Source organism: Mesocricetus auratus, unplaced genomic scaffold (assembly GCF_017639785.1).
Source record: "Mesocricetus auratus isolate SY011 unplaced genomic scaffold, BCM_Maur_2.0 Super-Scaffold_100023, whole genome shotgun sequence".
NCBI lineage: Eukaryota > Metazoa > Chordata > Mammalia > Rodentia > Cricetidae > Mesocricetus > Mesocricetus auratus.
This window is the reverse complement of record NW_024429204.1, coordinates 160,148-186,014: the sequence shown is the minus strand read 5'-3', so window position 1 is coordinate 186,014 and position 25,867 is coordinate 160,148. Positions and strand designations below refer to the sequence as shown.

The following is a 25,867-nucleotide window of genomic DNA, read 5'->3' as shown; positions in this document are numbered from 1 at the left end:
ATGTCCTTTTCCTGTGACTTCATTTTATAATTGACTACATGACTCAAATGGACAATTTTAACTCTCTGAGGTGGTACATTCATGTAAGAACTTTAAAGTTGTAGTAAAGAAGACAGCAAAGTCATTGCCTGTGAGAGCAACAGACTTGAATCAGGGCAACCTGAGTCAACATAATAGAACTTGCTTCAGAAAAAAATTTTCTAGCAGAATGGAAATGTAGCAGTTCTAACATTAATATGCCTTACCAGGGAGAAATTACTTCACACACTTAGGACATTCATAAAGAAAAATACATTTAATTTTTAATAAATACATCTCTGGCTAATACTCAAGGAGGAGCCAGCCTAGACAAATGTTGCATTTGGGTCATGGTCCAGGTTACACTTTGAACAATTTATATAGAGACAGGAGACAGCATTTCTAGCTACTTCAGCAGATGGGAGACTTACACATCAAAAATATTCCCAGAATTGTTTCTTAAGAACACCAAAGCCCTGACATAGGATCTTCTTCACTAAGGTGAAGGTGGCAGGAAATGGTAAAGACAGGAAATGTAGAAGGCAGAAAAGATAAAAGCTGGGATGGGGAGGTCTTGCACAAGATATGTCCCACATCAAGTTAGCTTCTTAAGAAGAATAGCATCTTGTGTACTACTTCCAGGGGGATAATGGAAGAAGATGGATGACTTCTATGAAGTCAGTAGAAACTGTCATGCAATGGGACAAATTCAGGGAGAAGGCTAATTAAACAATGCTGCACAAAGGGAACACAGGGTATCTCAAGATCATTACTGACTGCCGGGCGTTGGTGGTGCACGCCTTTAATCCCAGCACTCTGGAGGCAGAGGCAGGTGGATCTCTGTGAGTTTGAGGCCAGCCTGGTCTACAGAGTGAGTTCCAGGACAGCCTCCAAAGCCACAGAGAAACCCTGCCTCAAAACACTAAAAAAAAAAAAAAAAAAAAAAGGTCATTACTGACTAAGCCCACAGTGACCTTGGGACCTTAGCTCCGTGTAGTGGGAAGAGTTTGGTTCTCCCCATTTGAAGCAACCTGTCCGCAAATTACCAGCTCTCCCAAGCAAATTCCCGGATCTAGACAAGGCTCTCTGTTTATTGCCAATATATCAGGACCTTAGGTAAAGCTCTGAAGGCCTAGGCCCCAGGCTGTTACTAGATCTCCCAAGAATGTTTCTCCTCCCTGCCTGAGGGCCTGGATAAAGCCTTGGTTGATCAGGCAAATCCTCAACACTACAGTGTTTTACTTTCCAAATAGCTGTCACCTGCGGTCCTGTTGCCCATATGACAGAACTATGCTTTTTGTTTGTTTGTTTGTCTGTTGAGACAGGATTTCTCTGTATTGTTTTGAGGCAGTCCTAGAACTTGCTCTGTAGACCACACTGGCCTTAAACTCACAGAGATCCGCCTGCCTCTGTCTCCCGAGTGCTGGGATTAAAGGCGTGTGCCACCAACACCCAGCAGAACTATGCTTTTCTCAGGAGGAAAACTGGAACTTTATGGCAAACCAGGCCTTAAGGTTGCTTGTGACCCTGTAATGGCTCCTTGAGCAGCTTGCTACAGGCATTTTCTTTGATATGGAGATTGGCCTTGGGGATGGCTGTAAATCAGGGTTGGCTCATTGTAATGGCTTGGAGCCAAATGTCACACTCCTAGTGAACAAATCTATATCCTAATTTCTAATAGGCCTGGTGAGTAAACACTCATCTTTGGGTATTTTAGAGGTAGTCCTCCCTCAGCTAAATTCTACTTTATGAGACTTCCTATCTCCTAAGCATTTGTAAATCCATTGTATTACCAATATTCCTCTTCTACATCACAACTTAAAAGTGGAATGTCCATCCTGGTCTACAAAGCGAGTTCCAGGAGAGCCTCCAAAACAATACAGAGAACCCCTGTCTCAAAAAAACAAAAACAGTGGAATGCTACTCAACACATGAGATGCCTTTTAAAACCTCCACATTATTAACAAAGAGTGGATCATACACACAAAGGTAAAATGAAAAGTACAAGGTACTGAAGAAACTAAGCCTCTTCAAGTTTGGCGACCTGCTTTCCATGGATGCACCAAAAGCAAGTTGGAGTTGACGACACACATGTTTCTACACACAGCTCCCTGCTCCCAATGCTCAGAGCTGACTCAGCCCACAGAGCAAAGTTATTCAAAGGCCTGCCTCTGGCTCCAGGACCTTTCAAGGACTGAATGGGACCTCACAGGTCAGGGAGTCTGGCTGCAGCTTCCCACTCAGATCCAAGGAATACCAAGCACACCGGCTGCAGCACCTCACCCTCGCCACTCCCCATTTGGGGACAGCAGTACCTTCCTTCCATGTTGCAGTTTTCTAACTCACCCTTGCTCAAAGCACGGAACATGAAACCACTGGCAACAAAGCCAAGTCTGAATCCGGTGGCAGGAAGTACAGTGTACCTCTTCTGCATGGCAGGTCACTTAGGGGCCTGATTGGCTAGTAAGGCCTGAGTGATACGATCACATCCCATAGGGTTACAGTGTCCTTAAAGACACAGCACAATTGTTCCTGCACCTGCCTTCCACCCCAAACAAAGGCCTTTTCTAGATCAGCACAGATATGCATTGCTATAGCACCTGCCCCTGACTCCAGTAACAGACCCTGCTATCTTCCTGCACTCAGTAGGCATTTCCCCTTCTTCCTGGACACAATGTAGCTAGCTAGCTTGAACAGCCCACTATACTTCCTATGTGCAAGGAGTGATTCTCTGTCAAAAACTGGAAGGGTTCCCGGAATATTAACCACTAAAGAGAGATTTAAGGATACAAAAGGAGATGTTTGTTATGTGGTTTTACATTGGGGTCAAGTAAACCGAAGGTGCTTTTTGCCTGGTTGTCACTGGAACTTCAGTAAATCAGGAAAGAAAAGTAAGAACCAGATCATAAACAAGATAATAGGTCTTTCTCCCATCAGAGGCTAGATGATGGCACCATTGCTATAGGAATTTATTCCTGAAATGCAAACTCTTGGCAAATGCATAATAATAAAAAGGGTAGTCTTCATGGAAAGTTGAATATTTAGAGAGTAATGGAACTAGGAAGATTGTGTTTATGAACACTGTAGTTAGCCAGCACAACTTCCTTGGTGAGCAGTTTAAAATGAAACAAAAGAAAGTCTAACAGCATCATTCCAAGTTCTCTATGTGAATAGTACTGGTAGAATGAATTTCTCCATGTATGTAGAAAGTGGACTTATTAGACTGTCTCGCAGGCTCAGGTAGAGCTAGTCCAACAATGGCTGCGTACCAAAGGAAATTTGAAGATTATAGTAGTTGTTTAGTTCATTAGACTGGATGTCTCAGCTTCATTATACACCAAGATTCCAAAGATGTAGGCTCTAATGCTAGTAAAATAATGAACTTGGTAACCAGAACTAAGGTAAGCAGCCAAAGAGAGAGAGAGAGAGAGAGAGAGAGAGAGCTTCTTATGTATCTTTTATCTATGCAGGCTACCACCAGATGTTACAATTCATACTAAAGCTGAATCATATTCTTTCTTTATGTGTTTTGTTTTGATTTGGTGTTTTCAACAAAGGGTTTATCTGTGTAGTTCTGAAACTCATTCTGTTGACCTGGTTGGCTTCAACCTCAGAAAACCCAAAGGCTTCGGCCTCTTGAGTGCTGGGGTTAAGCATGTGCACAGCAACCAAGCAGACAACGCTGGATCTCATTACCTTTTTCTATTCGGGGTTTCTCTGGTGGCTTTGACTGTCCTGGAACTCATTCTGCCAGTCTGACTTGGAGGTCACAGAGATCTGCCTGCCTCTGCAGGTGCTGGAGATGTGTGGTTGGTATGCAATGTCAAAATGCTGGAACTTTGTCAAGCAGCAATGGTCACATTATTTCACAACATAGCTTCATGTGCTATATATATGAAATTCCATGCTTCTTCATGTCCCACGGGGCACTTCATCTTGAAGTACTGCCCTCAAAGGGGATTATCCAGAGATGGTTTATTATGTCATGACATTGATATCTATTTAAAACAAATCAAAATCACTTCTGTTTATGTGTGTGACTGTAATGTGATTACAGGTCTTTAGACCATGACTGTTATGTGGAGACCAGAAATCAACAGGGTGGAGTCTACTTTTGGCCTCCAACAAGTTAAAAAGTAGACCCACAAAGCCGGGCGTTGGTGGCGCACGCCTTTAATCCCAGCACTCGGGAGGCAGAGGCAGGTGGATCTCTGTGAGTTCAAGGAGAGCCTGGTCTACAAAGCGAGTTCCAGGACAGCCTCCAAGACAATACAGAGAAACCCTGTCTCAAAAAAAAAAAAAAAGTAGACCCACAAAATTCTAATTTCACTGTGTGAAAAGACTTGACTCTTCCAAATGAGAAAGTCTCTATGGAAGAAACATTTGCTTCTTATCTGATTCCCTTACAGGATAAACAGGAACTGAGAATGTGGAAGTATTTTAGAGATGGGGAAAATTCATTATTTCACTTCATTAAATACTATAGTTTTGCATATATTTGCCTTCTATCTAAGCCTGTTAGGACCCCAGGGATGGATTACTTACTGTATTTTTTTTGCTCCAAATTAGTCAAATTGAATAAATATGATTTAAATTTTTAAGAATTTTGTCATTTTCCCTTTTGTATTATTTTTGTCTTCTTTGTAAGAATATTATTACCATGACTCCCTAGAAATCACACTATAGACTAGGTTTCCCTAGGACATCAGAGTGATCTGTCCATGTTGACTCCAGAGTGCCTGCATTATAGTTGGGCATGTCACTAGATAAGTTGGTTCATTTAATTGGCTTCCTGAGGATGAGTAACTGAGCCTGGATGTTTAGGCTTGCCAGCACCCAGACTCTGCTTGAACTATGAAAAATAGCACTTTTTCTTATCATTGAGTGAGTTATAGGTCATCAAAGGACCTGCGAAGAGCTCTGTTTTATTCTGCTGATGGTGAAACCCTGGCTTACAGAGACAAGTAGATTTTGAATATAGTTAAGTCCATCTTCTCATATTACTCATCCCATGATGCTAACGCCTCACTGATTTAAGTGGAAGCCACCTAAGTCAGGTATGGTGGCAGAGACCTGTAATCATGGTACTTAGAAAGTGGAGGTAGGAATTTCAGCGTATCAAAGTCATCCAAGATGAAAATGGCGCATGGTGTGTGGTGGGAAGACTACAGAACAAAGGGAGACTATGACTGGTTCTTGACAGTGTTCATAATCTTCCCTGAAGCTCCAGTAAGTACTTCAGGGCTAGGGCACCAGCAATTTTTCGGTAATGTATTTACTACCCCATCTTTCCTATTCTTTTTCCTTTATAAATTTTATTTAAATTAGAAGCAATCTTATTTTACATATCAATTCCAGTTCCCTCTCACTCCCATCCTCCCATGCCCCACATGAACCCCCTATCTCACTCATATGGACTCCCCAGAGAGGGTGAGGACTCCCATGGGGGATTATCAATATGTGTCACATCATTTGGATCAGGGCCTAGGCCCTACCCTATGTATCTTGGCTGAGAGAGTATCCCTCTGTGTGGAATGGGCTCCCAGAATTCATTGGTGCACTAAGCATAAACACTTTTCTACTACCAGAGGCCCCATTGACTGCCCAGGTCTCCTAACAGACACCCATGTTCAGGGGGCCTGGTTCGGTACATTGCTGGTTTCCCAGCTATCAATCGGGTCCATGAGCTTCCACTTGCTCAGGTCAGCTGTTTCTGAGGGTTTCTTCAGCGTGGTCTTGACCCCTTTGCTCATAATTCCTCCCTCTCTACAACTGGATTCCAGGAGTTCAGCTCAGTGCTTAGCTGTGGGTATCTGCTTCTGCTTCCATCAGCTTCTGGATGAAGGCTCTAGGATGGCATATAAGGTAGTCATCAATCTCATTGTAGGGAAAGGGCATTTAAGGTAGCCACTATTGCTTAGATTCCTAGTTGGAGTCAACCTTGTAGATCCCTGAACATTTCCCTAATACCAGATTTCTCTTTAGACCTATAATGGCTCCCTGTATCATGCTATCTCTTTTCTTGCTCTCCTGTATTCTTCCCCTGACTCAATCTTACTGCCTCCTCATGTCTTCCTCCCCCCCCTCTTCTGCTCCCCTTCTCTTTCTCCTACCTCCCTCTTGCCATGATCCCAATTTGCTCAGGAGATGTTGTCCCTTCCCTTTTTTTTTTTTTTTTTTTTTTTTTTTTGGTTTTTCGAGACAGGGTTTCTCTGTATTGTTTTGGAGCCTGTCCTGGAACTCTCTTGGTAGACCAGGCTTGGTCTCGAACTCACAGAGATCCACCTGCCTCTGCCTCCTGAGTGCTGGGATTAAAAGCATTAGCCACCAACGCCCGGCGTCTCTTCACACTTTTATGAGGAACAATGGCAGTTTTTTTTTAAAGGAAGGAGTCTGAATTGAGGTGAACTCAGGGGAGGGCTACCCTTGGCACCCCGAGGGCAGGGCTTGTACAGGTGCCACAAAACACTGCCTGGACTCACACCAGCCCCACTCTACCTGCACCACCCAGTTATGTTGAAAGCTTCACCCAATATGCCTTCTCCACCTACTCAAGGAACAGATGCCCAAGGTCTACAGGATGTAGGGAGTACTTCTCCATCCATACCTCCTGCTGAATGTGAGCCCACTGAATCCTGACTCTCCCCTCCCCTAATTGCTGTATGTCAGCAGGAAGAAGCCAGACTTAAACTAATGCCCCTATACCCAGGGAGTCTGTGTTGTTTAGGTTAAAGCTCTACAGGCTTCTTTATCTATGCAAAGAGGTTGGAATGTTTGGGAGCCCTGTTCCAAACCATGCCTTCAAGGTGCCAAGGATGGGCCCTCACATGGAGTCACATCTGTCCAGACTCCACCCCTTAAAAGCCAGACATTGCTGGCTCCACACCCTGAGGGCATTCAAAGCACCCATCTCTTGAATCATCTCATGTTTTCTGTTCCCCTGGGGTCACACAGGAATTCTTTGCTCAGATTAAACCATTGTGCTATGTGTGTCTCTTCTGTTCACCTGGCCCTGTCACTCAGTCTTTACTAGCCAATCAGAGCATTTACTGGCCCACCTGTCAGTAAGATGGGAGGGTTCTTCTGGTGCCAGGATTTCTGCTCAGCTCTTCTGAGGAAGTAGAAGCTGTATCTTGCTGTGCCTTTGGTTCTGCGTACATGACCTGAAGGCAGAGAAACATGGGGCATACTCTCTCTCACTGGCTGTCTTTCTCTGTCTCTTGGGTTGCAGGTGATGTCCAAAGGGCAGAGACTGCATCTTCTGGAGCAGGAAGGCTGTGGCAGCTCTTTCTTATCCCCAATAAAATACCCATTTATTATTTGTCTTGGGTCTAGTAAACCCAATAACACTTCCCCTTCACACAAAACATTTTTTTTTAATTGAAACAAGTACAATGTCTAAAGTCTATAACAAATTGTTTACATGAATAGTGTTTTCTCTTCCATGGCTTCTTCCCTATTACCTGATATCAAGATGATACAAAAAGGATTTAAAACATGTACCAGGTTAGAAATCTGGATGAGCAAATGTATGGCACTTCATTGCCAGGACCTAGGTCAGGTTTTGGAGAATTGTCTGTAGTTCCTGCTACAGGAATACTCAAGGGTCTAACCTTCTTGGGAACAAGCATGAACAGTCACAAACCCACACATGGACATCACATAATTAAAATTCAATCAACTCTCTAACCAAACAGATTTATACACGTGGATATTTTTTCTTGTAAGTATTCATTCCTGTTTCCTAGGTGTTGAGGCATTTAGAATCTTAATTTTCTTTCATCATGAATTGGTTCATGTAACAGAAAGCAAGTGCATAGGATTGGATTTTAAAGAAATCAACCAATCTCAAAGGTGTGAACTCAAAAGGGGTTACCTTATCAATGAATTTGTAGGACTTTTGTCCATATGAGTTTGCAGGTTCAAACAAAAGAGAGACATCATAATGCTTGAACAGATTGCTGACACTGGTCAGATATTTTTCTCTCCAGAATCTTGTGTAACTAAATGTGTTCATTTTAGGTCTTACTATATTCTTTATACTAAGATTCTCTCCAATATGATTTTTTCAGGATTGCACAGAATATTGAGTTATACAGAGTACACAACTTTACCACACTGCTTACATTTATAGGGTGTCTCTGCAGTGTGATTTCTTAAAAAGGCTTTATCACATTAGTTTCATTCACAGGGTCTCTCTCTGGTATGTGTTCTTTTATGATATTGAAAACTACTGACATATGAATAGGTTTTACCACATTGATTACATTCATATGGTTTCTCTCTGGTATGTATTCTTTTATGACTTATAAGACTGGCACGTTGTGAAAAAGCTTTACCACATTGATTACATTCATAGGGTTTCTCTCCAGTATGGGTTCTTTTATGACACTGGAGACTACTTACACGCGAAAAGGCTTTCCCACATTGATTACATTCATAGGGTTTCTCTCCAGTATGTGTTCTTTTATGACATTGGAGAGTACTTACATGTGAAAAGGCTTTACCACATTGATCACATTCATAGGGTTTCTCTCCTGTATGTGTTCTTTTATGTACTTGAAGATGAGCATGACTTGCAAAAGTTTTACCACACTGATTACATTCATATGGTTTCCCTCCAGTATGAGTTCTTTGATGTCTTTGAAGGTAACCATGAATTGCAAAAGCTTTACCACATTGATTACATTCATAGGGTCTCTCTCTAGTATGTGTTCTTTTATGTCCTTGAAGGTTACTATTACTTGCAAATGCTTTACCACATTGATTACAAACACAGGGTTTCTCTCCTGTATGTGTTCTTTGATGTATTAGGAAATCACTGTGCTTTGAAAAGGTTTTATCACATTGAGTACATTTGTAGGGTTTCCCTCCAGTATGTGTTCTTATATGCCTTTTAAGATCACAGTGACTTGCAAATACTTTATGACAGTGATTACATTCAAGCGTTTTCTCTCCAGTTTGTGTTCTTTTATGGAGTTGAAGACAACTGTGACACGCAAAAAGTTCACCATTTTGAAGACTTTCACATGGTTTCTCTCCAGTATGAATTTTTTCATGCCTTTGAAGATGCCTGTAACACACAAAGTCACAAAGTTTTTTTTTTTAAAGATTTATTTATTTATTACATATACACTGTTCTGCTTACATGCCAGAAGAGGATACCAGATCGAATTGTAGATGGTTGTGAGCCACCATATGGTTGCTGGGAATTGAACTCAGGACCCCTGGAAGAGCAGTCAGTGCTCTTAACCTCTGAGCCATCTCTCCAACCCCACAAAGTTTTTTTTTAACACATTTTTTTTTTAACACAGGGGTTCTCTCCTATGTGGCTTCTTTCATTCCTGCAAAGATACTTGACAAATGTAAAAGCTTTACTTCCTGCATTACACTGATGAAACTTAGAATCTGTATAAGTTAGATTTTATAATTTTGCCTAATTATAACGAGGAATCAGATCTTAAGTTTTACATTCATGATACTTCTATTCATGAGGGGTTGTTTGGTGTCTTTGAAGATACCTGTGATAGTAAGAGCCTTTATTTCAGGACCACATTTATGGCATCTTTTTTTTTTCAGATGAGATTTTTCACATATTTGAAGAGAACAGGAGGAACTCAGAGGTTTACCATACTTATTGCATTCATAAGTTTTACTGTAGTGTGAGCCATACTACATTGGCAGACTGTACCAGGAAAAATGGAAGCATTCACACATTCCAATGCTCATAGGGCTTTTCCTCCAGTGTGTGTTGATGTCTTTCCTGTGAACTTGGAAAACCAATCAATTGTAAACTTGTATAACATTCAATAACTCCACTCAAAGTGGGAACTACTAAATATCTTTTATATCATCTGATTTGCCTAAGAAAAAGAGAGAGGTACATTGCTTCTTTCCAAATTCTTTGCCCACATGGCTTGTATTTATGATTTTTTTCTTAGTTTTTATGACAATGTCTTTGTGTAGCTTTTGTCCTTGCACTCACTCTGTAGACCAGGCTAGCCTCCAACTCATGAAGTTCCACCTGTCTCTGCCTCTAGAGTGCTGGAATTAAAGGTATGTACTACTGCTTCCCCCTGGGCATGATATTATTTTAAAGAATAACAAATAAAACAGTTCCTCATTGCATTCACACAGTTTGACTTTGTTTTCCTCACAGACATTGTTATAAAGATTAAGGTTTCTTCAAAACAACCTTCTTGACTCTCATAAGCAGACCCTTTCCATACACTTAGCAAAGTCATAAATATATGAGTAATGCCAGCTTCACTATAGTCTATGCTATCTTAGGAAGTCTTGGACATATACAAAACACCTATTCAATGAAATTAAATGGATTGCATTTCTATAGCATAGCTCTCATGGGGCTATAATTCAAATGTTGGTACCTATTAAAGCATCTTTTCCTTGTCTTCTTTTTCACAGGCATGCCTTATAAACACAGAAGTACTACCTGACATTGAGGTATATAATTTTGTGAGAAATTAAGAATCATCAATATACGTTAAATTGTGCTTATTTACGCTGTTGCTCTTCTTTAAAACTTACAAGACACATTAAAATTTTTTTCAGAGGCAAATTTGTTCTACATGTACATGAAAATTACCTTCTAACTCTTCTATAACCTTGACAATGTTCTTCAATATTATGGTCTTCCCAACTGTAGCCTAAAACACAATATCATAAAATATATGATATAGTAATGGAAGTTGTACAAAATTTAAGCTAATATCTTCAATGAACCTTAGAACTATACCTTATTCACCTAATTTTCACTTTCCTCAATAAAAATTACAGAAGAGTATCAATAATCAAGAAACAATTATTCCCTTATTTTAAATCATGAAGGACTATTCAGTTTTACCTATGGCAGTGAGGTTCCTGTAGGTCTCCAGCATCACATCTTTGTAGAGACTTTTCTGGGAAGGATTCAGCAAAGCCCACTCTTCCTGAGTGAAGTTGATGTGCACATCATCGTAGGTCACTGCAACCTAAAATAACCCATACATGTGTAAAACAGAAACTGTGATACTGACATTGTGAGGTATACTTCTTTGACAATCTAGTCATATAATTCTGGTGCTCCCCACACTTATTTCATGACATGGATATTATAATGTATTCACCCAGTCACTTAAGAAGGAAACTGAATAGGAGGTTCACATGCAGCATTACTTGGCCATTTAAATAGCACATACCCTTAAGAAAGAAATCCTAAGGAACAGACATAAAGGGAGAGGCAAGCAAGCAGATCAACACTCCTCAGAACACATCAGAGAAATTGTATGATAGGGCCAGCCTATCACAGCAATGCCCCATTCCCTGGTAACATCTTCTGACTTTGTTAGGTTTCTGTTGCTGTGAAGACACAACATGAACCATGGCAACTCTTACAAAGAAATCATTTAACTGAGGTATCTCACTTAAAATTTCAGAGGTTCAGTTAAACATCATCATGGCAAGGGGCATGGCAGTGTACAGGGAGATACAGTCCTTCCATCTTGACTCAGAAGCAACAGGAAGTTGACTGACACAATGGTCAGCATCCCGAGTATTAGAAACCGCAATGCCTGACCTGACAGTGACATTTCTTCCTCTCACAAGGAAAAGCCTGCTCCAACAAAGCCACACCTCCTACTACTGACACTAGTGGGAGGTCACAGACTATGGAATGACAGCTGGGGAAGCTTCATGGCACCAAACTAGACCCTCTGAATGTGGGTGACAGTTTTATGACTTGATCTGTTGGGGGACCCCAGACAGTGAAACCAGGACCCATCCTGGGTACATGAATTGGCTATTTGGAGACCACTCCTTATGGTGGGATGCCTTGCTCATTCTTGACACAGAATGGAGTAGTTTGGTCCTTCCTCAACTTTGTTGACTTTGTTGACACCAGAAAGAAGGCCTTACCCCCTCTGAGGAGTGAATGGAGGATGGGAAGGGAGAGAGGTAGGGTGCTGGAGATGGGAAGGGAAGGTAACATGGGTTGGTATCTAGACTGACACCTAAATTTTAAATAAATTTAAAAAGAAGCAGTATATGATTTGTATTATGCACCCAAAGTGACTGGTTTTGTTTTCATTGCTTTATAAGTAACAGGAATTTTCAAAAACAAATTTATCCCAATTTTTTAATGTATACAGTTTGTGTGTGAGAGAGGTTTTCCATGTGGGTACATGTGACGTAACAGAGAATAGGGAGTCAGATACCCCAGTTCTGATACAGCACGTAGTTATGGGCCTACAAATTTTGGTGTTCTGATCTGAACTCAGGTCATCCCCTAGAAGAATTTGGGGTGAGCCACCTGCCAAGACCCAAAGTACTTTTTGGTAGAAATAGTAAAAGTCTTGACAGATTAAAAACAACTAGAATAAAGAGCCTACATAAATAAAGAGGTAAATAAATAATCATTGGGAACTTGCTACATCAATATTAATATACTGTAAAGGTAAATTTGCAACACGAACTTAATGCAATTCACAGAAAATTCTCAACACCTTATAACAGATTATCTGATTCCAAAGCTATATGCAAATTGGAAACTGATAGAATTCTCCAGAGATTACAAATGAATAATACACATGTTGACTCAGTTGGACTTCTATACTAAAACCAAATCTGCAGCAATTGAAAAGGTATACAATATTTGTGAAATAATTAAGGGGATGGAGAGAAAAGACAAGAACAAAAGCAGGAAAATATGATCAACTTTTCATCAAAAGACCAAAGGAGCCGGGCGTTGGTGGCGCACGCCTTTAATCCCAGCACTTGGGAGGCAGAGGCAGGCAGATCTCTGTGAGTTCCAGTCCAGCCTGGTCTACAAGAGTGAGTTCCAGGACAGCCTCCAAAGCCACAGAGAAACCCTGTCTCGAAAAACCAAAAACAAAAACAAAAACAAAAAAAACAAAAAAAAACTGAGATTTTGACCAATGTTACCCAGCTATCCATGATTCTATGTGTTTAGAAATTAAACAGACGTCACAGCTCACACAAATTTAATTCAAAGGACCCTTAAACTGTTCTGCTTCTGACCCTCCACCTATTGACATTTCTTCCAAACAGAGATGCCCCATGATCTAGAGCTCATTCTATAAATGGGGGTAATCTTTTGCTGTGGTTCTGAAAAGTCTTATGTCCCCTTGTGATTTGAGGCAAACCCAGCCCCACTGGTACCCACACAGAAAATTACATAGAAGAGTAATTTAAAGACTGCTTCCTGCCACATGTATCATGACACAACATGTGGAATCTGCACTATCCGCCCACCCAACACCATGCACACCTGAGAAACTTGCGCAGATCAGAAATTCCTTTTGTTCCCCTGAACTCAACTTCCCTGAATCACATCATTGTAGCTGGAGGTAGCAGAAAATTAAAAGTATTCTCATCATGTATTGCTGAAGTATGATCCCCATAACCCCCTTCTACAAATTTCTAATCCATGTGTAACACGTGTAAGACAAACCTGAAAGTGGAAAGCAATATTCATAAATTGCAGAAGCCAAACTTTCAGTTTACAATGTCTGATCCCACCACACACCCAATACAACCCTGGGATGGACACTGGACACTGATATTACTAGTATCACAGTTTCCCACAGCCTCCTTCTCTCTACATAGGATACCTACACTCAGGGAGATGCAAAGGACAAGTGTCACTCCCTAGGACAGCACACATCTCATGGTCTCTCCCCGTCCCAGCAGCAATGACAGCTAGCCAATCCTGCTCCTCCTGCTTTGAAGCCCCCACACTCACCATGCTGTGACTGTGGTTTTCATTATAGTTCCTAAAGGACAGCCAGCAGAGAATCCTGGAGAGACTGTGCTAGCTAATCCCAACTGGTCCTCCTGCGTGCTAAGCCTTCCCAGAGTGCATCATTAGCTGAGGCCACACAGCTGAACCACAGAGTATCATCAGCTCCTCTCTTGGGTATGTAGAGACTAAATATCTCAGACAGCATAGGCATTCCTAGCTCTACCCTCCCATCCCAGCAGACAGGGCCCTAATCTGGAAAGTTTGTGTTTTAGTAGACATTCTCCCAGTCTCCCAGAACACTTCCTGTTCTCTCCCAAGGCAGAGGGTCTTTTATATGAACATACCATTACAACTCAGTATCCTGGGTAGTCAACACTTTGCTTAATTCTCGGAAGTTCCACAGCCATACAAAGGTCACATTCAAACATTCATAGGTCAGACAGTATGGTTACTGTGTAACTGATGTTAAAGAAAAACAGGCCATGCAGTAGAAAACAGTGAGGGGTCATGGTAGGCCTTGGAGGCAGGAAAGAGACTATAGATACCAATTACAATCTTGAGAATTCTTTTGAAAACTTGAAACAGGCTCTATGGCCATCTGCTCCACAAACTAGGGATTTGGAGGAGAGAACACAAAGGATCACTCACAAGTTTTCTCTGGCTGTACTTCTTAAATCAATAAAAATAACAGCCCTGTTAGGCAGGGTCACACCATTTTATGCAGATTTTGGTTTTTCTTGACAGGGTTTCTCTGTATTGTTTTGGAGGCTGTCCTGGAACTGGTTCTGTAGACCATGTTGGCCTCGAACTCACAGAGATCCGCCTGCCTCTGCCTCCCGAGTGCTGGGATTAAAGGCGTGCGCCACCATCGCCTGCCTACTTTTTTTTCTTAAGTGCTATTATTTATTTATTTTTATCTCTCAGTTTAGAGCAGTGGTTCTCAACCTGTGGGGTCACAGCTCCCTTTGGGGAAACCAAGTGACACTATCACAGGACTGGCCTAAGACCACTGGGAAAAAAACATGTTTAAATTACAATTCACCACAGCAAAATGATAGTTTTGAAGTATCACTGAAAACAATTGTATGATTGGGGTCACCACATCATGAGGACCTGTATTAAAGTGTCACAGCATTAGGAAGGTTGAGAACTATTGGTTTTGGTCAATGTCGTGCCTCACACTACGTAACTGAGAATTGCTTTGAACACCTAATCCTGCTTCTGCTGCCTAGGGCTGGAAGGACAGCCATGAAACTCCTAGGTGGGGACTTGGCTGGTCTCTGGGAGGGAAAAATAAGCAGTAAATGAATATCCTCCAAGTTCTCCACATTTTATCATGAATTTATAAATGAAATGAGAACCCCTATTAGAATTTTATAAATGAACTGTAAAGCAGGTGTAGTTACAGCACAGGAAGAAAGATTTCCTGTTGTGACAGTCATTGAATTAGCCATGTGGAGTCAGGTAATCAGTTTTAGGTGTTCCATCAATGTACTGACTACCCATTTCTCAGTTTCATGGATCAGGCATTGAAAATCTAGATAAAGAACAGAACTTAATATGAAACCAATTCCTGTAGTTGCACCATTTCAACCTAAGTAGCAGAACTGGATAAAATGGTGTTGCCCTGCCAAACATGACTGTTTTTCCAGGTTTAAGATGATAGTCCTGAGAGAAATACTGTGAGTAGTACTTGGTGTGCTCTAATACAAATCTCTAGTCTCTGGAGCAACTGGCCATAAGGCCTGTTTCAACTTTTCAGTAAATTTCTTAAAGATTTCATTTATTTACTATGGATACAGTGTTCTGCACGTATGTACACCTGATGACCAGAAGAGGGCACCAGATCTCATTACAGATGGTTGCGTGCCATCAGGTGCTTGCTGGGAATTGATCTCAGGACCCTTGGAAGAGCAGTCAGTGCTCTTAACCTTTGAGCCATTTCTCCAGCCCCCAGTTTCAACTTTTTAACATAGTATTTTGGGATTATAATTACATTATTTCCACTCTCTCCTGACTCCAAGGCCTCCCATAGTCCCTTCCTTGTGTTCTCATCCATGGCCTTTATTTTTTTTTAAACAACAGATAGTCTTTGAATGTGAACTGTGTTTGGCTGCAGGGTTTGAAGCAAAGGATGGACACTGAGTGAATAACTGAATGAGCACATACAGCACCTTGTGCCTTGGAAGAGGAACAGGAAGTACTGTGGGAGATTGGATTTTACCAAACTACGATATTTCCCAGATCAGGATCCTGTCTGACTGTAGTGTGGAAGGACAAAGCTGGGAGGTCTGTGTGGTCTAGGTCATTTGATCTCTGCTCACCCAGCAGGGTAACTGCTAAAATCCAGTGGGGTTATCTTAACTAATGATGATCTTCCCAAAGATCTTATTCTTTCTTTATGTGTTTTGTTTTGTTTTGGTGTTTTCAAGACAGGGTTTATCTGTGTAGCCCAGGAACTCATTCTGTGGACTTGGCTTGCCTCAAACTCAGAAAATCGGACTGCCTGTGCCTCCTGAGTGCTGGGGTTAAGCATGTGTACTGTCACCAAGCAGCTGAATGTGGCTCTCATCACGTTTTTCCACACAGGATTTTTCTGTGTGGCTTTGGCTGCCCTGGAATTCATTCTGCCAGTCTGACCTGGAGCTCATAGAGATCTGCCTGCCTCTGCAGGTGCTGGAGAAGTGTGGTTGGTCTGCAATGTTGAAATGCAGGAACTTTGTCAAGCAGCAATAGTTACCATGTGATTCACACCATTATTTCACTACATAGCTTCATGTGCTATGGATATGTATATAAGTAATTATTATTTGAAACTCCATGTTTCTTTTTGTCCTCATTATTTTCCCATGGGCTACTTCATCTTGAAGTATTCCCTTCAAAGGGGATTATCCAGAGATGCTTTATAATGTCATGACAATGAGATTTATTAAAAGCTAAACAAAAAATTCTGTTATATGTGTGTATCTGTCATGTGATTACAGGTTTTTAGACCACGATACTTATGTGGAGACCAGAAGTAAACTTTGTGGGGTCTATTTTTGGCTTACAACTAGTGAAACAGTAGACCCATAAAATTGTAATTTTCTTGGGAATCTCATTGTGGGAAAAGATTTGAGTCCTCCAAATGAGAATGTCTCTTTTGAAGAAGCATTTACTTCTTATCTGACCACATTACAGGATAATCAGGAACTGAGAATGTACGAGTGAGTTAGAGAATGGGAAAATTCATTATTTGCCTTCCTTAGAATACTTAGTTTTGCGAATATTTGCCATCTATAAAAGCCTGTTAGTACCCCAGGGATGGATTATTTATTGTATATTTTCTTTATTGCTGCATATTACTCAAACTGAATTAATATGTTGTAAATTTTTATTAATTTTGTCATTTCCATTTTGTATTGTTTCTTTTATTTTTAAGAATAGTATTACTCTGACTCTCTGTCTGGCCTAGTGCTCACATTACACACAAGGATGTCCTAGGACATCAGAGAGATCTGTCATTCTTGACTCCAGAGTGCCTGCATTATAGTTGGGCATGACACTAGGTAAGCTGGTTCTTTTTTTTATTTTCTGAGACAGAGTTTGTGGCTTTGGAGGCTGTCCTGCAACTTGCTCTTGTAGACCAGATTGGTCTCGAACTCACAGAGATCCTCCTGGCTCTGCCTCCCCAGTGCTGGGATTCAAGGCATGCAACCACCAACACCCAGCAAGTTGGTTCATTTAATTGACTTATTGAGGATGAGTGACAGCCTGACTGGTTACAGTAGCCAGGACAAAGGTTCTGGTCCTAATTCCAGTAACAGAAGAAGGTACCCAGCAAATGCAGCCTTTCTGCCTGAAAAGTCTACTGTCTTCCAACTATGAGAAATATTATTTTTCTGTATCATTGAATCTATAATAACTCATCGAAAGACGTGGGAAGAGTTCTGCCTTAATTCTGCAGATGGGGAAAGCCAGACTCACAGAGATAAGTAGATTTTGAATATAGTTAAGTGCAACTCCTCATGTTACTCATCCCGTCATTCTAATCCATCACTAAGTGAAGATGAAGCCACCTACACCAGGCATGGTGGCAGAGGTCTGTAATCATGATATTTAGAAAGTGGAGAAAGAGCCGGGCGTTGGTGGCGCACGCCTTTAATCCCAGCACTCGTGAGGCAGAGGCAGGTGGATCTCTGTGAGTTCGAGGCCAGCCTGGTCTACAGAGCGAGTTCCAGGACAGCCTCCAAAGCTCCAAAGCTACAGAGAAACCCTGTCTCGAAAAACCAAAAAAAAAAAAAAAAAAAAAAAAAAAGAAAGTGGAGAAAGAAATTTCAGGATTTCAAAGCCATCCCAGATGAAAACAGTCGAAGGGGTATTGTGAGAAGACCATAGAACAAAGGGAGACTGACTGGTTCAGGACCGAGTCCACAATCTTTCCTGAAGCTCCAGTATTTCATGGCTCTAGAACCAGCAATTGTTAGCTAAGGTATTTACCACCCCATCTTTCCTATCCTTTTTTTATTTAATAAACTTTGTTTCAATTAGAAACAATCTTATTTTACATATCAATCCCAGCTCCCTCTCCCTCCCATCCTCCAATGCCCCCCACTTACCATCCCTTCCAATCACATATCTACTCCCCAGGTAGGGTGAGTCCTTCCATAAGTGATCATCACATTCTGTCAAGTAACTTGGGGCAAGACCTACGTCCTCCCCCATGTATCTAGGCTGAGAGAGTATCACTCCACGGGGAATGGGCTCCCAAAGTCCATTTGTTCACTAGGGATAAATAGTGATTCCTCTGCCAGAGTCCCTATAGACTTCCCAAACCTCTTAACCGACACTCACGTTCAGGAAGCCTGGTTTGGTTGTATGTTGTTTCCTCGGCTGTCAGACTGGGGTTCATGAGCTCCCTCTTGTTCATGTGAGTTGTGTCTATGGGTTTCCCCATCCTGGTCCTGACCCCTTTGCTCTTCACTCCTCCCTCTATACAACTGAATTCCTGGAGTTTGGCTCAGAGCTTAGATGTGGATCTCTGCTTCTGCTTCCATCAGCTACTGGAGGAAGACTATAGGATAGCATTTAAGGTAGTCATTAATCTCATTACAGGGGAAGGACATTTAAGGTAGCCTCTCCACTATTGCTTAGATTGTTAGTTGTGGTCATCCTTGTGGATCCCTGGAGATTTCCCTAGGGCTAGATTTCTATTTTAACCTATGTGTCCCTCTATTATGGTATCTCTTTTCTTGCTCTCCTCTAATCTTCCCCCAACTCAATCTCCCTGCTCCCTAATGTCCTCCTCCTCTCTCCTCTGCTCCTCTTCTCTTTCTCCTATATCCCTTTCCTTTCCCACATCCTCCCAATTTGCTCAGGAACTGTTCTCTGGGAGACACTGCAAGCTTTTTTAGGGCAGAGTCTAAAGAGAGGTGAGTTCAGAGGAGGGCCTGCCCTTGGCACCCCAAGGGAGGGTCTTGAAAAGATTCTACCAAACGCCATATAGATTTGCACCAGCCTCTCCCCACCTGCACCTCCCTGTTGTGGTGGAAGCTTCACCCAAACTGCCTTCTCTGCCTCCTCAAGGAACAGATGCCTGAGGTCTACAGGATGGCACCTAAGGGATTACTTCTCCACCCATAACTCCTGCTGAATGTGAGCCCACAGAGCTCTGATCACCCCTCCCCACATCAACCCTTGCCATCAGGAAGAAGCCAGAGTTAAACTGAAGCTGCTATACCCAGGGAGTCTGGGTTGTTTAAATGGAAGACCTACAGGTTTCTATATGTTTGCACAGAGTCTGGAATGTTTGGTAGCCCTGTCCAAACCCCATCCTCAAGGTGTCAAGGATAGACCCACACCTGAGTCACCTCAGTCCAGACTCTACCCTTAAAATTCCTCTATTGCTGCCTCCACTCCCGGGAGGAGGGTTGGGTAAAAGCCCGCACCTCAGGATTCAACTCATGGTTTCTGGTTTTCTGTTCTCCTGGGGCCACACAGGAATTGCTTTTTCAGATTAAACCATTGTGCTGTGTCTCCTTTGCTCACCTGGTCCTGTCACTCAGGCCTCACTAACCAACCAGAGCCTCTAGAGGACCCACCAGTCAGATGAGAGTGATCTGCTGCAGTCTTGTGTGCTGTGCCTTTGGTTCTGTGGACCTGACTGAAATGTGGAGAAGTACGGGGTGGGTTCTTTCACTGGCTCTCTCTCTCTCTCTTAGGTTGTGGATCATATCAGAAGGTCAGAGACTGTATCGTCCAGAGCAGGAACACCGTAGCAGCTACTTATTTTTACATGTGTAAGTTGTTCCCCAATTACACACCCACTTATCATTTATCTTGGGTCTGGTGAACTCAATAGCACTCTGCCTTCACAGAAAACAATTATTTTTTATTGTAACTAAAGACAAGTATGAAGTCTTTACCAAATTGTTTACACGAATTGGGTTTTCACTTCCATGAGCTCTTCCCTATTACCTGATATCAAGATGATACAAAAAGGGTTTAAAGTATGTACAGGGTAAACAGGGCTGGAGATATGGATAAGTAAAATTATGACAAGTTCATTGCCAGGAACTATGTCAGGTTTTTGAGAACTTTCTATATCATCTATCTATCTATATCTATCTATCATGTATCATCTATCTATAATCTATCATCTATATATATGTACATATATATATATACATTTGTGTGTATGGGGATTTATTGGAATGCCTTATAGGCTGCAGTCCAACAATGGCTAGCATTGAATGGAAAGCCCAAGAATCTAGTGTTGCTCAGTCTCACAAAGCATGGTGTCTCAGCTATTTTTTTTTTCTTTGTGTATGATTGAATCCCAAAGAAATAGGCTTTGATGCCAGTGAAGAAATGAATGTTCTGACAGGGAGAGGGAAAGCAAAGAACTAATACGTAATCTTCTATCTTCCATTGTCCTTCAGGCAGAAGGTGTGACTTAGATTAAAGGTATGCCTTCCAGCTTCAGGATCTGGATCAACATGTTATCTTCTTGCCTCAAACAGATCACAACTCTTCCTTTCCATTTCAAAATTAGACTTCATTCCCGATATGGTAAAATTGACAACCAAAAGTAGCCATCACAATCCATCCTTTGTCAACTTGACACACAATCATATCACTTTATGTCATGATTAATTTCCAAATGAAAAACAGTAACCAGGTTATAATTATGCCTAAGCATAACCTAACTATCCCGCATACAATCACAAATCCATTATATATTTAGAATAGTGTCAATGTCCCTTGGGGGACATCTTTCTAGTGTCTCAAACTTACCACATATGATGAGGAACCTGAAAGAAGATACTATTGCAATTTAAGAATGTATCATGTGAGAGAAACTTTTAATTGCGGTAAAGTCAATGGGAAAATGAGGAAGGGGAGAGCGGAGACCAGCCTCTGAGGACAGTAATGGCAGGAGAGGGAGGCAGAGAAAAAAACAGTGGGAAACAGACAGATAGAGAAACAAAGGGGGAGGGGAACAGACAGACAGAGGTAGAGAGAGAAATGGAGAGATGGGAGGTGCCAAGGGACTTTTGAAAGGGAACACAGTGAATGTGCACAGGTGATGCTCTTAGTGGCTGCAACTGAGGTCATATCCTGTCAGAACCCCAAGGGCAGGCCAGTATAGATGCCTGAATACTAACATATACAAATATCTGTACAAATACATTATTCACAAAATACAACAGAAATAATCATTTCTGTTATAACTTATTTCTGCAACTGGTCATGTGACCTTAGATAGAACTTAGAACTACCTTCCTCTACTACTCATTCTGTATTTCTTCTAGCCTTTGCAAGTACTTCAGCAGGTTTTGGGTCTTTTCCTAGAAACATGACCAATACTTTCTTTCCTGAGGGGTCTGTGCCCTTCATCATCCATCCCGGAATGGACTGTTATAGTTTACCATTAACTTTAATCAAAGGGTACAGTAGCACCAAGAGATGTCCTAAAGGATCTCCTGGGTTCCAGACAATTATTCTTACCTTCATTTTTGAGAGGCAATCCAATTTCCCCATGGTAATCTGAATATACCACCCCTCCTAATGGTGTTATTCCTTTCTTAGTCTGTTGGTTTAAGGGCATTTGAAGTTCAGGTGGAAGTCTGAGTTTTCAGTTCTATGGATATGTTTGTTGTGGCTCCTGGCAGGAGCACTCCGCTCTCTGTAACCAAAAATTTGAGATCAGAAGAACTTGAGAGTTGCAGAAAGAGGAAGTAAAACTTTCCCAGTTGACAACTTGAGGTTATAGTGAGTGGACCTATCCTCTTTCTCAGCCAGGAAATCATACGGAAGACCCCAGTAGGCTATAGGTGTATGGTGGCAGCAGAAGGCCTTGCAACATGAGTAGAAACCATAGGGATATGGACAACTTCTTTGCTAGCTTGCTTGTGCCTTCAGGACCTGCTTTCTCTCTCTCTCTCTCTCTCTCTCTCTCTCTCTCTCTCTCTCTCTCTCTCTCTCTCTCTCTCTCTCTCGTTTTTGGAGACAGGGATTCTCTATGTAGCTGTTTAGACCAAGCTGGCCTTGAACTCACAGAGATCTGCATGTCTCTGCCTCCTTAGTGCTGGGATTAAAGATGTGTGCCACCACCATCCAGCAGGCATATTCCTATATATCACATTCATTTGATACATTGCTGTAATGCACATCCTACTTTATGACTTGTTGGATTTCAGGTCACATGGTAAGTCAGTGGGCCACTGTCAAATATTCAGTTTCTTCCAGTGGCTGGGTTTAAGGGCTTGTGCTCACATGATTAGCTGCATTTAATTTTGAAAATGCTTCTATTGCAGTTATTGGCAGACACTTGAAATGATTTTAATAGGTGTTGTATCATCCCTATTTGTCAATGTTCCTATTCTTATAAGTTATTAAGTTTTGTTCTTTTCATGTGTGTGTGTCTGTCTGTCTGTCTGTCTGTCTGTCTGTCTGTCTGTGTGTAGACTATATAGCACAGACTTTAAAACTCAGATTGATCTTCCTGTCTCTGTGTCCATATTGTACCTTTCTGTCTTCCATCACAGTGGACACAGTGATAATCATCACAAAGACCGGCTAATAAAGAGCGATCCCTGAAGCTAAATCTGTGTCCTTACAAGACAGTAAATACTTCAGAATATTTTCCTTTTACTCGCAACTTCCATAATCATGAGAAGAAATTATTATTGCTTATAAATGATGGAGTGTTGAGTATTTTTGCTATAGCAGGACAAGTGCATTAGGAAGCCCCAATATCTTCACAGAAGTAGGCGCACTACATAAGATCAAACCAAGATCTTTGCAATTATTAGATACTTAATTTATTTATTAAGCAATCATTGTGGTTTTTTTGTTTTGTTTTGTTTTCTTTTGTTTGGTTTTTCGAGACAGGGTTTCTCTCTGTGGCTTTGGAGACTGTCCTGGAACTAGCTCTTGTAGACCAGGCTGGCTCCGAACTTATAGAGATCCGCCTGCCTCTGCCTCCCAAAGGCTGGGATTAAAGGCGTGCACCACCAACGCCCAGCAATCATTGTGTTTTCTAATGTAAAACGGACTATGAGAAAAACAGGAAAGTGTTTTTACATGCTCTTGGAAGTCTTTTGATGTGATCAAGTTCTAAATTGAACAGGAAAGTAAGGGAAGTTCTTATCCTGAATAAGAATGAGATGATATATTTATCAAAGTATATCTATGTTAGAAAAGCCTGGCCGGGCGTTGGTGGCGCACGCCTTTAATCCCAGCACTCGGGAGGCAGAGGTAGGAGGATCTTTGTGAGTTCGAGGCCAGCCTGGTCTACAGAGCGAGTTCCAGGACAGCCTCCAAAGCCACAGAGAAACCCTGTCTCGAAAAACCAAAAAAAAAAAAAAAAAAAAAAAAAAGAAAAGCCTGGCAACCTTTTGATTTTTTGAGACTGGGTTTCTCTGTGCAACAGCCCTACTTGTCCCAGAACTAGCTCTGTAGACCAGGCTGGCCTCAAACTCACAGTGATATGCTTGCTTTTGACTCCCGAGTGTTGGGATTAAAGGCATGCACCACCACTACCCGGCTCCTAAAACAGATTTTGCATTCCACATGTGCCGTCATCTTCAGTGTGCTTGCACTGGAGAATTTGAATAGTGACAGGAAACTGCAAGTTGGTTCAGTTAGGCAAATGAAAGACTTCAACAGGAAAGATATTACTATAATTGTTTCATAGTACATGAGTAACAGGAATCAGCATATCATACTTAACTGGCAGGTCCTGTGCTGGAGGTACCAGAAGATGAGAAAGATACGGAAAGCAGAACAAAGAAAAGATAAAAGCTGGGGAGGGGAGGTCATGCTTAAGCTATGTCTTATTCTAAATCAGCTCCTGAGGAGGAATAGCCTCTTGTATACTACTCCCAGGGGAAAATGGAGGGAAATAGAGATTTCTAGAAAGTCAGCAGAAATTATGGTGCAATGGGACAAACTCAGGAGAAGGCTACTCAAACAGTGCAGCACAAGGGGTAACACAGGGTAGCCCAAGAACATTATTGGCTAAGCCCACAGTATCCTTGGGACCCGTAACCACAGCTTCATGTGATGGGAAGAGTTGTGTTCTCAGGATCTGAAAAAACCTTTCCACAAAGGCCCTGGCTCCAGAACATTACATTCTCTCCTAAACGTATCCCAAGTTTTTATGGAGGAGCTCTATTTTATTCTTGATACCTCAGGATCTAATGGAAAACTCCTAGGACTAGGCAGGCCCCAGGCTGTTACTGAATCTGCCTAGCATGTTCCTGTTTTTGAGAAGGAGCTATGTTCCTTCTCCAGGAGTGGGGACCTAAACTGTGTTACTCAGTTTAACCCTCAACACGACAGTGTTTCCTTTTCTAATACTTGTCACCTGGTCTCATCTTGCCCATCTGGCAGAACTATGATTTTCTCTGGAAGAAAACTGGACTTATACGGCACACCATGCCCTACTGTTTATTGTGACTCTGTAATGTCTCCTTGAGCAGCTTGTAAAAAGCCCCGTTCTGTGATATGAGGATGGACCTAGAGGGTGTTTCTAAATCAGGGGTTTCTCATTTGTCATGGTTTGGAGTCAAATGTCTGGACAATCCTGGAGAACAAATGTGTATTTTAGCATCCTAATCTCTAAAAGGATAAGTTAGCATACTACTTATCTTTGGGTTATTTTAGAGGTAGCACTCCCCTAGCTAAATTCTATTTTCTGGTACTTACTATTCCCTAAGAATCTTTAGTGGCCCCTGCGTTTAATCCCAGCACTCGGGAGGCAGAGGCTGGCAAATCTCTTTAAGTTGAGTTTGTGGCTATGGTGCTCTACAGAACAAGTCCATTTCAGGCTCCAAAGCTATACAGAGAAACCCTGTCTCAAAAAAACCAAAAAGAAAAGAAGGAAGGAAGGAAGATAATGCCATTTACACCTTTTGCACAATTAACTCCAAGTGGATCTTACACCTATATGTTAAATGTGAATTGCAGAACGTCTATAAGATACTAGAGAAACTAGGTCTTTCCAAGTTTGGCAATTTGCCTTCAATATGCACCAAAAGCATATTTTCACACAAATCTCCCTGATCAAAATGCTTTCCACAGATGCAGCCCACAGAGTGAAGTATTCATAGGCCAGCACCAGGGTCTGGGGAGTTGCTTGGGCCACATGGGACCTCACAGAACACTGAATGTGACCACAGGTTCCCATGCAGATCATGGTGGACCTGCCACACTGTCTCCCATGTCTCCCAGTCACCTCCCCATATTAGGATAGAACCCCTTCACTCACCATGCTGTGGCTTCCCCATTCATCCAAGGTCCCCTCACAAGCTCCTACAGTAGCTCGTACAGGGCGGCAATCAATCCACTGATGCCGGTTTTGCTGGAAGTGTCTTGTAAGACTTGTGACCGGCAGGTTGGCCTAGTATCCCTGATTGGCTAGAGAGGCTTGAGTGACAACAGCACTTCCTTAAGGGTTAGAGTGTTCTTAAAGACACAGCACAGGGGTCGCTGGGCCTGGCTTCTACTCCAGACTCTGTCCTTTTATAGAGATATGTAGAGACACAAATTAAAATATCAATTACCTCTGTCTCCAGTAGATGACCCAGCTGTCTTCCTGCAGTC

General features: G+C 41.8%; 1 pseudogene; it reads right to left on the bottom strand.

Annotated features, from left to right (window-relative positions):
• Positions 1-2,224: 2,224 nt before the first annotated feature.
• Positions 2,225-21,799, bottom strand: LOC106022844 (annotated as a pseudogene).
• Between the last annotated feature and the right edge of the window lie 4,068 nt (positions 21,800-25,867).